Source organism: Calonectris borealis, chromosome 1, assembly GCF_964195595.1.
Source record: "Calonectris borealis chromosome 1, bCalBor7.hap1.2, whole genome shotgun sequence".
NCBI classification, from domain to species: domain Eukaryota; kingdom Metazoa; phylum Chordata; class Aves; order Procellariiformes; family Procellariidae; genus Calonectris; species Calonectris borealis.
Genome location: NC_134312.1, coordinates 147,136,828 through 147,151,645, shown reverse-complemented (window position 1 = coordinate 147,151,645; position 14,818 = coordinate 147,136,828). Strand labels below are relative to the sequence as shown.

Sequence of the window (14,818 nt, the reverse complement as noted above, 5' to 3'; positions counted from 1 at the left end):
TTTGCAAACCTACGTATTTAAAGGAGGGTGTTTAAACAGTGCTGGCAACTTTGTATTTCTAAATGTTAGTGTTCTGGTTTTCATCTAAATAAAGCAAGCAGGATTTGCAGTTGAAAATTAAGTTTGAAAGCTCAAAAAATATGGTTAGAAAAAATATGTAGAAAAACAAAAATGCCAATTAAAAATATCTGTGTTAAAATTGGACCATAACGCCTGCTGCAATATTACTGTTACCAATGCAGTTGCCGTAGAAAGCCGAGTACTGGGACCAGGTACAGAAGCACAGGAATTAACTTTTAGCTACTCCAGCAGGGCAGAGCCCTGTGAATCACACTAGGAAGCACAGATCAAATCCTCTTATGTAAACATCATACGCTGCTGGCACTAATCCTCCGTGCACCCTAGGAGGACTGCTGATGTGGCATTCCCCAAGTGCACATTTGCTTTGCGTAATTGTGGGCAGTCATTCTCGGGTGCAGGAGGCCTAAGTGTAAGCCTTCACATCATCTGCTCAGGATGAGCAGAAATAGATGGGAAAAAGCAAACTCTGAACATCGCCATGGGCTCCCAGGGCCACTTCATACACCTCTTGTGGTCACTGCCCTCCCCAGAGATAGGATATCCTCCCTCCAGCACACCAATGTCCCACGCCTGGGTCCAAGCCCATGGAGACCAGGGTGGCCCGTCCCAGCCCCAGGTCCCGCTGGGTCTCCAGAGCCATGTGGCTGGCGTCCCCTTGGGTTTCCCAGCAGTTTTCCGCTTCAGTGCAGAGTGCCGAGGACCCATCTCCTGTTTCACACCAATGTTTAACTTGCTGAATCAGGACTCCATGAACTGACTCAGACCCGGTTTATAGTGACTAATGCCAGGCACTCCCTTCCTCCTAGGCAGCGGTAGCTCCTCAGTGCTCCCAAGCCCTGCTCAGCCAGGCAGCTACAGGCCTGGAGACCAGATGTGCTGCCTTCCCCTGCTGAACAAGTGGTGATGGATAAGGCCTTATTTCAGGTGACTGGTTTTTATTTATACAACAGTGTCGATTTGTTGTATCTGAACTTTTTTTTTTTTAAGAAATCTGTGTAGTTATACGATCATAAAGTATAATCTCTGCACACACGGATCCTATAGTTTACAGGACTGATCTTCTTGAAGAGAGTCCGGGTGGGGTACTGTGAAACTCCTGTTGTTGCTCTTCTCAGTCAGCTGGGATCAGATGTGGAATAAAGCGAATATCTTAGGAATACTTTTAGCATTGAAGACTTTATGATAGGCATAGTTTTATCTATGTAAAGCTGTCTTCTACCAGGCTGTTTTATCATTCACACATAGAAATCTCAGACTTAGAGGAGGACTCTGAGTAAAAGCTCTGGCCCAACTTCCATTTGCCTCTCCTCACCCATCAAACACAAAAAGTGTAATATAATACAAACACAGCAATTTCGCACTAAGACAACCATACAGCATCACCACCAAGCGCTCTCCGCAACTTTTCCCTATTTTGTTTAGCAAGAATTTGAAAGCATTAGCAGTTTGATCACTGCTGTGATCTCCGTGGTTGCAGGAAGCCCACCAGTCCTTGCAGGCTCCAGCGAGAGACTGCCTGCTCAAGTCTGGGGGATACCCCACATTCTTCATTCTAGATTATCGGTGAGACAAAAATGTTTGTTCTGCCGACGAGGCCCATCCATTGCATGCAATCTATCTCGTGAAGGCTTCAGTGCAGAGGCTAATGACATCTCCAGCAAGTTAAACCTTCTTAACTAATCTAAAAAAGCTTAAGATCTTTTGGGCTGGGCTGAATCTTCCTCCTGATGGTTTTCTTGGGTGTCTTCAGTTTTCATATCTTGAGTTAGATAATTTATCATCCTCTGAAATATCTCTGGTGTATGCATGAATATGAAAGGTACTCTGCAGAACTTGCAGTGGTTTGTGCTCTGTCTTAATTTGTCAGTGTCAATGTAATTGGATGACCCAGACTCCCAGTCAAAACCAATAAGACATTCTGCTCTCGACTGCAGGAAAGTGTGCCACTATTTTGAATTGCATTTCTTGTAGTTATTCCAAAGCTTTGACTCAGTTATTGGGGAAGTCGTTGGGGGTTTTTTTTTTCTTTAATAGTCTCAGTATGGGAAGTTCAAGATGATGTAGATGTGGTCAGGCCATTTTCCGCCACCCAATGTAATCCCTCACAGTTATCCACTGTGACAAGAAAAAAAAAAGATGCAAGGGCATATTGTGGTATGTCACCTGATACTACACCCAGTTGCATTGCTCAAATCCTTGCAAATTAAAGGAAAATGGATTGTATGAGAGCATTAGCTTCTATTCTTTGTCTTCTGTGCATGTTTCCCTAATTTCTAGACAAAGCAGGATGTTTCACACTTCTTTGCCATGACATGCTGTGAAACTTTTGGCTATTGTCCTTAGGGTCTGGTAACGTCAATCACATTTTTTGTTCTTACTTAGAGCTCAACTTGTGATGCCATGTGAGGCAGCATCCTGACAAGGAGAAAACCTGACAGCACAGCTGTAGTTTCAAATACTCCAACAGGTTCACTTACGTGTACTATTGCACAATGACCTAGTTTAGAGCTATCACGGGAGCAATTAATCTTTGTCACTCCATACTCATTCTAGAAGCACCTGAAGCCTGGAAAACTCCCTGGAGCCATGTCTCTTCCTGCCAGCTTTCTGTGGTGGGGTTCAGTTCTGCTCCAGAGCACATTTACTCGCTTCAGTAGCCCAGAATCCCTTCAGGGTCCCTAGATGAAGGCGACTTTCAGTACAATAGCAATAGAAATACTGATCACACAACATAACCCACTGAGTTTTCACACACACCAAATTTGATGGGAGATGAATTTCTTTTGGTGTCTGCATCAGCCAGTCATTAGAAGCTCCCAGTGTTATTCTGACACATTTTCTTCCCCTTCAGCTCCAAAGTATTTTTTGTGGATCATATTTTCACCAAATCACAACCCTTTTCAGCTGTTGATTTCTGCAGAGAGCAGCAGATGCCTGGACAGCTCTTCACATGTGTTGCTCTGGTCGTTGTGTGCTGACATCTCTGCAGCTCCTGCTTTCCTGGATGAGGCTTCCCTCCGTTTGGGCAACTCCACCTCCTTTGGCCTTTGTCTCTACCTCATCTGCAAATACCATCTGGCCCGGGGCCCCCTTAGGAAACAGCTTCTTTCATCTGACCCATGGGATGCCTCTGAATGCATTGTACTTGTGCCTCCTCCAACTCTTTAGTCACTTCACTAGAAATGATTCCTTGAAATGCTGCATCTGGTCTAAATGATTCACCCTGAGGCTGGGAATTCACAGCTGACACCTTTAAAAAAAACACCCTAAATTTCTCTCTCAGTGTTTATAGCTGGGTCAGTAGCCTGTCCATGGCATTATCAGTGACTTTATCTTCCTCAGCTAACAAATTATGAGTTGCTTTTGTGCAAACTCTTTTCAAAGTAAATGTTAATACAAGAGTTTCTGATGGCCTCCCCCTGGGCACACAGTCTCCCTATATTACTCATTATGAATTCAATACATGAAGTTCTGCCTCACTTAAACCATCTTCTGACCAGAAATAGAGGGAAACCCCCAGCAAAAGCTTCCTCAATGCAAATAACTGCCTCTGTGGAGGTTGCCCTATTGCTGCTTTTTGGTTTGCAGTTTATTTGGCATTTCCAAGGAGCCATGTTTCTGCTTTTTTTCTTCCTGCACTTCAAGAAAAGTTTTATAAGACTCTGCTTTGCAGGATGCAAACCTACATATTAAAAATTGTGGCAAAAGGCTTTGGCCTTGCCATCCAGAAGCACTGTCAAGATGCTGTCCTGCTTTCCCTTTACCCTCAGAGAGTATTAAGGCAGTGACTGGAAAGCCCTCCTACTCAAGGCCAACAAATCTCTTCTTAGAAGAAATGCTTTTTCTGTTTTGAGCCCACTGCTGTGGGTGCAAAGTATGCAAAGGCTACCAGGGAAAGGCAGTAATGTGCCCAGCACGCAGAGCAGCATTGCCTTCCTGTACTGCTGCTGGCTCAGAGTCAGCGATTACAGTATAAAGCTGCATAGCTGCATGTTATTAGTAAAATACCATCTTTTGGAGGTGTCCTGGTTTTCGCTGGGATAGAGTTAATTTTCTTCCTAGTAGCTGGTATAGTGCTGTGTTTTGGATTTAGTATGAGAAGAATGTTGGTAACACACTGATGTTTTAGTTGTTGCTAAGTAGTGCTTATGATAGCCAAGGACTTCTCAGCTTCCCATGCTCTGCCAGGTGCACAAGAAGCTGGGAGGGAGCATAGCCAGGACAGCTGACCCCAACTGGCCAATGGGGTATTCCATACCATATGACATCATGCTCAGCATATAACGCTGGGGGAAGAAGAAGGAAGGGGGAACGTTCGGAGTGATGGCGTTTGTCTTCCCAAGTAACTGTTACACATGATGGAGCCCTGTTTTCCTGGAGATGGCTGAACACCTGCCTGCCCAGGGGAAGTAGGGAATGGATTCCTTGTTTTGCTTTGCTTGTGTGCCTGGCTTTTGCTTTACCTATTAAACTGTCTGTATCTCAACCCACGAGTTTTCTCACTTTTACCCTTCCGATTCTCTCCCCCATCCCACTGGGGGGGGGGGGGGAGTGAGTGAGCGGCTGAGTGGGGCTTAGTTGCCGGCTGGGGTTAAACCACAACAGGAGGCAGTGCTGTCTGGCCTAATCATTTTAAACTACTTATTCCCTCACCAATCTAGGAGAGAGCGGGGACTGGGGGCTGCAACCTGGAGGCAACTGAGCTGCCAGAAAGGTAATGGTTGAGTTAAACCACACACAGGTTTTGTGCAGAGAAAGGCTTAAGTCAAGTCACGGCAACAACGAAAGACTCACAAGACTCTTCTGAGCCTGAATCTGGCCCTTGAACTGGGACCTAGACCTGCAAAGTCCTGCTTTTAAGTGAGCAGGCTTGCTGCTAATATACTTTTCTTGGTAAACAAACAGCAACTGAGGCAGTTTGCCAAACTGTCTTGTCCTTGTTGTCAAAGTGAAAGAATATTGACTCATATCTCTGCCAATTTTGTTTATGGTTGCTGTGTGGTCAAAGATTAGTAGGGTAATCTAAGGCACTGATCCAGGTGAGTTACCAATACCTTTGCAGTAAAACATTTGTTTAAGACTTTGTCTCAAGTAAAATAGATGTTCTTATGAGGATTAACATTAGAATCGTATGTAATGGTTTTTTGTTCTCTTTTTTTACTTCTTCATGGAAAAGAAAAGCCTAGAATAATTTTTACTGTGGCAGTACAATCTCATTTAACTTTATAAGCTCTGTAATGTAGAATGAGTTTCATATAGCACAACAGCTGATGTGTAAAGATAAACAGTATTATTTTATTATTTCTGTGACTCACTTGACATCAGTCCACGTTTATTCATACTTGAGGAGCATATTGATGGGTAGGGGAATTTGTTTTAGTTACCAAGCAAATGAATATTTTAGTTCATTTTATTTATGGTGTATATCTACCACTGTAATAAAATGCAGACATTTAGGGCAAAAGTCCTTTCTGAGGCCCGTGGCTTGTGATCTCAGATTTGTAGGCAGCAGACAGCTTTTTTATTCATTTATGTCTGCGGGGGAACTAGAGTTAATAATGCTGGTAAAATAACAGCTGCTGAATGTTATTTCCATATGATCTAGCAATTACAGCACGTGCCATCACCTGATAACTTAGTTGTTCTCTTGTACAGTCCTCACTCTAATGGTTTCAGATATTTGAATTCTTTCCCTTCTCCCAGGGTATCAGATAGCTCTAAACAGTGAGTGTGGTCTAATAGGCTCTATGCATAAAGCTCTGCCTTTTTTCTTTCCCTGAAGGGGAAATTGCTTAGCAAGCAGGGCCTTCTGGGCTCATGAATAGAAATATTGGACATGTGGCTGAGATGCCTCTATCTGTGCCTCTCCTTCTTGCTGAAGGAAGGCCGGTTTTCGTAATTTTTTTGCATCATTCTGAGCATGAGAGTTATTGATCTCGTGTTGCCAAAGATACCTGAGATCTGCCCAGCCATCTATCTGCCGTTCCTCTGGGACTGCGATGCTGCGCCTCCCATCCCTGCTGCGTGACTCCAGTACCTTCCTTTCAGAGAGGAAGATGGTCCTTTGGCAGCCTTCAGCCCTGATGCCATCATACCTGGTAATCCCAGTGCCTTCCGCTTACCTAGCATACCTAGTAAACTTTTTCTTATCAGTAAAAGTCTCTGACAAAAGAGGAACTTAGGATGTTATATGAGGAAAACAAAGACCCAACTATAAAAGCACTTATTTTCTAAGGTGATCAAGAGATCAATCATAGACTGTCCCTCTTACACATTCTTCCAGCTACTAGACACTTCTGCAAAGAGTACTATATAAAACCAATAAGCAGCTAAATGTTTCATGTTGCTGAAGAATTGATATATGTGTGTTTCAGTTCTTCAATGTGTTCCATTCCTATGAAGCCAGGAATGAAGAACAAAACCACCTATATTTCAAAAATGCTAAAAGAAATCACTTAAATGCAACTATTTGTAGTGGAGGAAAGGATACCAGCTACAACAGGGAGATCGACGTTTTCTGGCTGTTCTGCCGAGCAGTCTCTGCTAACACCTGGGTCAATGAGCATTTCTGAGATACGTCACCAACCACAGCATCAAACTTTTCCTAGGTATAAACTGGAAAACAAAGTTGTGCTTTCTGCTCATCTTCCTCTGATGATTTTCCGAATCTCCATTGTCCCACCACTTTTTGTGCTTGACTGCTGAACAGCTTTTGGTCATGGGCTTCTTTTGACTAAGCAGATACAGCTGAAGTTTTCATGCTGCCTGAATTCTTTAATTGGAAAAGACTCAAGACAAATACGAGAGGCCACCAGATCCCTTCCTGTCATCTGTAAACAATTTTCAAATACTACGGAGAATGTTGTAGACATGTCAAGTTTTCAGTAATCTCAGAAGGAGGAAGGGAAGATCCTAATGTAAATACCAAGTAGTATATGTTATCTGTCCTGGGAGGCCATCATGCTGATCAAACTGAAAATATGCTCTTCAGTAGAAAACTGCCTGCAGTTTTAACTAGCTGATTTTTCTGCAGACAGAGCGCCGTATTTACCAAAGTGTAGGGCAACCTTGAATGTAAGGTGACCTCTCACTGTCTGTTTTAGCGGGAAAAAAAAATCGAATATCATTGTGTGCTGAAAATTCCCTGAACTATCATTGCAACCCAGAATGATCCTACCTCTGACAAGCGACCTCTAATGCCTGATGGAGACAAGAGAATTAATGTGGAGCAGGAAGTATGCTGGTTGTAAGGGCTGGGCTTTGCTCTTAGGTGAGGCAGTCCATGCTGGTTCCATCTGAAGTCAAGAAAGCCAGCAAATAGAAGTTGTACCTCTTTAAATCTTGAAGGGTATTTCCAGGAAAATTTCTGTAGAGAAGTGTACAGAAATGACAGTAAAGACTTCTTCAGTAAAGAGCATGTGGTTTTGTGTGTATGATACATGGATAATGACATGAATGCTACCTGTAGGCAATTATGTAGTTTATGGGATTCTACAACATAACCCATACATTGGTGGAAATAATTATATCAGTAATTAAAGGTATACCTTACGTCTAGATCCTAGGATCAACAACTGTGGGAAACCACAGCAGGTTCAGTATTGGGTTTGGTAACCAGGTTGTAAAAGAAGGAACCATGAGCTACAGATATTCCTTGCTAGTAGCAATGCCTTCAGCTGGCATTTCAGGATGCTATTATAAGCAGTACTACCCTAAGAGATGGTTTTGAAACATTTGATAAAGTCACAAAAGTAATTGCATTTTCATCCAACTTTATCCAGGAAATAAGGCACCTACCTGGAAGCAGTCATGCCTTTCCTATATGCAGCCAGCCAGATCCCATGCAGAAGAGCTGCCTTGTGTTTCTGAGCACTGCTTTGCTCTCTGTGCAACTTGTGATTGCAACGGTGAGATTGAATTTGTGGCATAACAGCTCAAATGGAAAAAGTGCACATTAATTCCAGAGGTTGGCTAAAAGTCCTAAACATGGTACATCCATCCCAAACTCTAAACAGACTGAACATTTCAGCACCGGAATCTCATGAAAATTACTTCATTTACTTTAGTTGATTTATGATTTAGGCTACCACTTATTTGGGAATCAGATTAATGCTAGTAAAAGTCTAAATGCCTAAGTTTCCAAGAAGTCCTCTCTCTCCCTCCTTCCCCCGCCCCTGGTTCCAAAATCTGGAAGAAAAGCCCCCAAATCATTAAAGGTTTGTAGATTTATTTAGCTAGAAACAAATTTACTGTATGTAATAACAGGTTTGAACAGAAAGAGTACTCAGTTTTTAAAAATTTTGCAATTCTGTGACAGATCCAAACTTTCCGGAAACTGCTGAAGACATCCTTTAGATTTATGGTCCTGATTACGCTCATAATCATGTGATTGCCCAGATTTAGCTGTAGCATTCAGACTTCCAGCTTACAAGAAGTTTGTGGGGGCAATTCCCAAATGTTTCCGTTCACTCAGCCAAGCAGGAGATAAGCTATCCTCTAAAAACAGGGAAGCTGATATAAAATTATTTTGTTTGGACCTGTATCCCAATGTTGCGCACAGTTAAAGCACTCAGAGCCACATGAAAACATGGCTTTGAAACACAGGAGAAAAGTCATGGCTCAAGGATGTATTACACATACGTGAGGGCTACACGGGTGACTTGACAGCTTACAGATGCTGGGGAGGAATACATTTCAGGAAGGCCAGGGCTGAAGATCATTGCCTGGCATCTCTTCAGCTCTGTAAGCTGTTCTCTCCGGGATCAGGTTTCAGAAAGGAATGCCGTCACGGGAGATTTTATACCATGACTAAAACTGCTGACTTTCCAGCAGGATGATTAACCTCCCATTCCAGGCTCGGCACTTGCTTTATTTACTAACACAGCCCCTAGTTGTTACGTGGCGGAAAAGCTGGGGTAAATGCTCTGCCTTGGGAGCGTATGTGTGAGTGGAGAAAGTACCACTCCTCTCCCCAGCATTGTAGTGTCTCCTCTGAAACAGCAGGAAGACCCCTTATCTGCCTGCCGTCAGGGAGCTATTACAAGGAAAGAGCACGAAAAGGAATTGGAGTTCACCATCAGCTTTGATCCCAGCAGAAAAATTATCTCTAGAATAGAGCGTCCCAGGCTGCAATATATCTTCTGTTACGTTCTCCGTGCTGGCTGGGAGGATCTGGACAGGGTCCACTGCAAAGGCAACAGCTGCAGGGAGGTTTTATGGCCATGTGGTTCTACTGGAGACGCGGCTTTTCTGGTGTCAGGAGATCATAGAATCATAGAATCATTAAGGTTGGAAAAGACCTCTAAGATCATCGACTCCAACCGTCAACCCAACACCACCATACCCACTACACCATGTCCCTAAGGGCCTCATCTACACGTCTTTTAAATACTTCCAGGGGTGGTGACTCAACCACTTCCCTGGGCAGCCTGGTCCAAGGCCTGACCACTCTTTCAGTAAAGAAATTTCTCCTAATGTCCAGTCTAAACCTCCCTTGGCGCAACTTGAGGCCATTTCCTCTCGTCCTATCGCTTGTTACTTGGGAGAAGAGACCAACACCCACTCGCTACAACCTCCTTTCAGGTAGTTGTAGAGCGTGATGAGGTCTCCCCTCAGCCTCCTCTTCTCCAGGCTAAACAACCCCAGTTCCCTCAGCCGCTCCTCATAAGACTTGGGCTCCAGGCCCTTCACCAGCTTCATTGTCCTTCTCTGGACACGCTCCAACACCTCCATGTCTTTCTTGTAGTGAGGGTTCCATTGACTTGGAACAACTCCTACAAAACATACCTTTTGCTGTACGGCAACAAACCACCAGCCAGGGGTCAAACCTTTACCTGCAATTGCACCAAAATACAATTTTCAGTGAAATAGCTGGTAGTCAATTATCACTCTGAAAGTTCAATAATACTTAAATTATGACAGTTTCTTAATGTCACAGAAAAACCAAGTTTCTCATTAACATTTCTTCTGTAGTAACAAAAATGTACCTCAAAATAACAAAAGTTCAAAATGGGAAACTTGTGCTCTGAGCTTGGTTCAGTTGCTGCCAATGTTCACAGGTTCTTTGTGAGTGACAAGGTTTTATCTTGAATCCCAGCTTCCTGAGCCATGGGATTTTATGAGATTCTTCCCTCTTGTCCTTCCTCTCCAGTCAAAGGACTGTTGGCAGCCATCATGGAAGTATTTGAAACCGCAGGCTTCCTGAATCCTGAAAAAAGAGAAAGCAAACAAATCCACCTTTAATGTGTATGTACATACACATGCATACACCCATACACCCATAGGTATATGTATATATGGTATGGATGGGTGCATCCATGTGTATCTCTCTACCAGTATGGAGGGAGGGGGGGGAGAGAGAGAGACGTAAACATCTCATGATCTTTGTGAAGGCAAGGATTTCGGGTTTTGGAAGGCAGTCACTGTCAATGCCAGCCCTCTAAAAAAAAACTTAGTGGGAGTTTGGGGGCGCATAACCAGATTGGAGAAGACTCAGCACGCTGCCAGACTAGGTCCTTTAGGAGACAGCGCACTTACGGCTGGGTCTTGCAAGCATTTGACCCACTTGAGCAGCTTTTCATGTGGATGGAGGTGGTAGTCAGCGGGGAGCGCGAGCTCCCTGTGAAGGAGCGCAAGAGCTCCGTCTCTTCCAGCAAGAGATTCCAGCACCTTGATACTGCACTTAAGTTTTCTCACTCGTGGTAGTAAAGTTTGCATCATACTTTGTGAGGTCAGAAGCTAAGGATCCAAAAATTACATTCTTCCTCATGAGTAAGCTTTAGCATGATCTGGAATGACTCATCAGGTTAAAGGGTTGTAAGGCCAAGCTATTTATGAAAGTACGCTTTTAAATATTGGCTGAGTTTTCTGAGAAGGAAATTTTGTACAAAAAGCATGAAGAATTGCATCCAGTAGGCATTAAATATTTAAATACATTTTTTGTCAAGATTTGTAATTCCATATGCTGTAGATTTTCGTATTTGTCTTTATTTTTTCTATATGCCAGAATAAATTTTAAAGCAAAAAACCAATACGTAAATGCTGGCAAATATTCTTACCATCCAGTATATTCAGACTTATTTAATTAACTTGTCAGGCTTGGTTTTTACCAAGCTCTTTCTGTGGCTATGACAAATTATATCTTCCAGATATGATTATTCATTAAATGTCTATTGCGAATTTCAGGCTCCCTCATGCTTAAAATACAGCGCATATTTAATGGGATTAAAATTAAAATGTGTTTCTTAATTTTATTTAATTTATGACTTAAAATTACAGAATTTAAGTTCTAAGGACGCTACAGTACACATCAATTAACTGTACGGAGCTAATTAACTTTTATAATGATTTTTTTAACTGCAGCACATATATTTTCAGACCTGAAAGAAATGACTGGACTGTTTATTACTGAGATTATCTTAAAAGCTTTGTTTTGATTTCAGTGGTGGGCACATTTTAATCCACTTTTGGAGTAAATAATGAATGACTGAATCCTCGTTGCATTTATCAGAAAGATTCAATGATGAAATTATTTGAGAGTGTTGTTTCCTACCGTTTCTTGAGTGGCATAATAAGGTCTTGGGAAGCTTATTGCAGGACTTTGAAGACAAGAACATCTCACTGCTGCACTATAGTAAACTACAGAGATTTTGCTCTCCTGTGGTAGGGGAGCAGGATTAGAGTTGAGGTTCTCAGTAGCTGCTGCTCAGAAACCCCTGAGCCTGGCCCAATGCACACTGATGACTATGGGGAGGCTCCCACAGATCCTGGAGATTCTGGATTAGATGGATTAGAACTGTGTTGCACAAATTGCAGTTGGTACATTATTTTCATATGCCTGTTTCTCTGGAGAAAGTTATTTTATCCTTTCTGTCATGAAGATGACATATTACTTTTTTTTTTTTTAAATGAACTATTGTCCCCATATGGATGACTTTATTTTCTCCATTCAAGGCTGTAAGAGAACCTTAAGCACAACCTTGGGTAAAATTTGCATGAGAAATTATTTGTAGCATGCAGCCAACTACCACTTCATCATACTTACAGGAAACCCCCTCCCCTCTCAACAAAGCAACAATTTAAAAATAGGACTCTCTATGCAGAGCCTGATGTTATCGCTGCTGTCTTCAGCTGCAGTCCTGTCATTTATGACAGTTACGTAGTTCGCGCAGCACAGGTCTTTACAGGCTGAGAATATGCAGAGAGAAATGCATTGTTTATGGAAATGCCATTAGAGTAATAAGCAAGAAGGAGGACGCAGTGTGAAAAACAAGTTTAAAGGACGACACAAGCTTCCCAGAGTCGTTCCAATAGATCTTTTAAACTGTCTTAACTGGGAAGGAAAATAACCCCTGGACAATTTGCCAAAAATTGCTTCTCCTTCACAAGTAACTTCAAAATCCAAGTGAGAGACTTTTCCAAGAGATATTTTCTGCTTCAGCTACAGCTACTGGGCTGGGGAACGCATTAATTCAAGCAGGTCCTACAGCTTGTGTTAAGAAGATCTCACCAACTCTAAACTGAACTGAAAATCAACAAATCTTCGTGTCTTACTAGGCAAACACCTGTCAGGAAGATTAAGATTTAATGTCAGTAGGTTACATTTCTTGCAGCCCTTTTATCTGTGATATCTGTGAGGATACCTTATTCTCTCCTCTCCCTCCATAACACGTTCCTCCGTGGCATCCTCTTCTGCATGGAAGAAGCCCCCCCGAGGTCACCTCATTTTCCTGTAATGCGTTTTCAAGTCCCTCTTCTGCTGTGGTGCCTGTAAGAAAACAGCTGCTGTTTAACAGCTTGAGGGAGGCACTTGTAAAACAGGAGCTACATTAAAAGCATAAGAGACTGTGATAGAGGTTTTTTTACCTTTGACAGTCTCCCCCTCTCCAAAACAGGTACGGGGCTTGTTCTCTTAGAGTCTCATCTACGAAGGGCAACTCAAGTGCAACGTAGAGCATTAAGAACCTGTGGGAGGTTCTTACAAACGTTAATTAAACATTTAAAAATAATAATATGTACACCCAGCCCCAGCTAACTGAGGCTGGTTACATAAACAGCCATTTTGCTGCTGGTGGACTTTCTTCGCTGCTTGGCAAAAATGGCTGGAAAATAGGTTTTTCTGATTTGTAAAACTAGCTTGTGCCACTGCCAGTTTCGGATAGTCACATGAATCCACTTTTACAATCTGAGATGGCTGAAACTACAGTAGGCAACAAGCCCTGACTAGCAGTAAAATACTCCTTAAATGCTAGATATTCCTCAGTGTTGGATTGAAGGGCCTGCGTTTAAGGCGCTGTCTGGCATTCACAGCATTCAGGGTGAATTTCTCCGTTCAGTTTTTGAGGAAAGAAATGGGGTCTGCAGTTAGGGATGGTTTCAATAGAAAGCAATTAGGATAAGGCAAAAAAATCAGCTATTTCTGTATTCTGTCTCTGGCCCTGCCCTGGTGACTCCATGTGTGGCTACACAAGTCATTTGACTTTGGGCAGAAGGAGATAACACCTACCTCCCCACGCCGCCGTGAGATTAGCTTCATGTTTGTAAAGCACTTTGGCAAGATTAGGAGCTAAGTGTTATTTGGGACTCCTATACCCAGGGCTTCGGCAGGTGGCGGAGGTGCCCGGCGCAAGCCGGCGGCAGAGGGATGCGAGCAGTTGCAGCCATAGCTACTTTCCCGTCTGTATTAATGTACAAAGCCACCTTTGTGAGGCTACGCTGTGCTTTAATTAAGGCTTAATTTGGTCTGCCTGTCATTTTTAATATGCAGCTGTATATATTTTGTTGCCTTCGATTGGTTCTGTGGTTATACTTATATTGAATGGGATTATTTTTTGCGCAGCAGCGGAGATCAGTGGGTATAAGAAAACATGTTAAAAGTAGAAAAGCAGGATTGTTTTACGCTTAGTGTCATTTCTCAGATGTTTTACTTGCCCGCCTCTGCTTCTTTGGGAAATGGAAAGCGTCCTTTCTCTCTTTTTCTAACCATCTATGCATTTTCCGGCGCTTGTGGGAAAGGCACTGGGCAATGACCTAATTCGATGCAAATGAAAGGGATTTCCTAGCAAAGGATGGTAATTTGCGCAGCGCTGCAGGTGTGTGAAAGCACTGAATGGTAACCTGGGAGTACTGAGAGGGGAAGACCTCTGCCATAACAGAGCTATAATCACCTCGCACATTCACTAATTGCCAGGAGCCGGAGCTCTTAAGTGCCAAGATATTTGTTATATAAAATCTATTAAATTGATACATCTTGGCCATTTTCTCCAGCCGTTTCTATCAGCCCTCGTTTTTGCCTGCCCTCAGTAGCGAGTCTCAGAAATGAATGCAGTTCCTACAGCCCTCCATTCGTGAAACTGATGGTGGTAGAGGATAAACCCTGCGTAAAGAATAAAGAGGGGTGAACTGCTCATAACAGTATAATGAAATGGGCTGTGGACCCAGCTTCCCCTCTCAAAATTAAACCAGGAATCATCTTCCAAATGCAATGCCTTAGTCAGAGCAGGCTCTTACATATCTTATAGCTGTTATTCCGTGTCATGGGGATGCTGGTGGTCACTCCCATTTATATTTTCACATGTTTTTCAGCAGACTGATCAGCTAGGCAGGTTTTCAGGAATAGATAATACGCATTGTGTGTTTGCAATAGTTAGGTTCTTCATTCTCAGATGTTAACCTCTTCTACAGCTTTCTTTTATCACTTCTATAGGTCTGATAGATTGAGCATGCATCATTTAAAAAA

General features: G+C 42.7%; 1 protein-coding gene across 1 annotated transcript in view; it reads left to right on the top strand.

The window, feature by feature from the left end:
• INPP4A (inositol polyphosphate-4-phosphatase type I A) overlaps nt 1–14,818 on the top strand; it is a 290,343-nt gene that overhangs the window by 257,674 nt on the left and 17,851 nt on the right. The gene's annotated exons all lie outside the window — the stretch shown is intronic.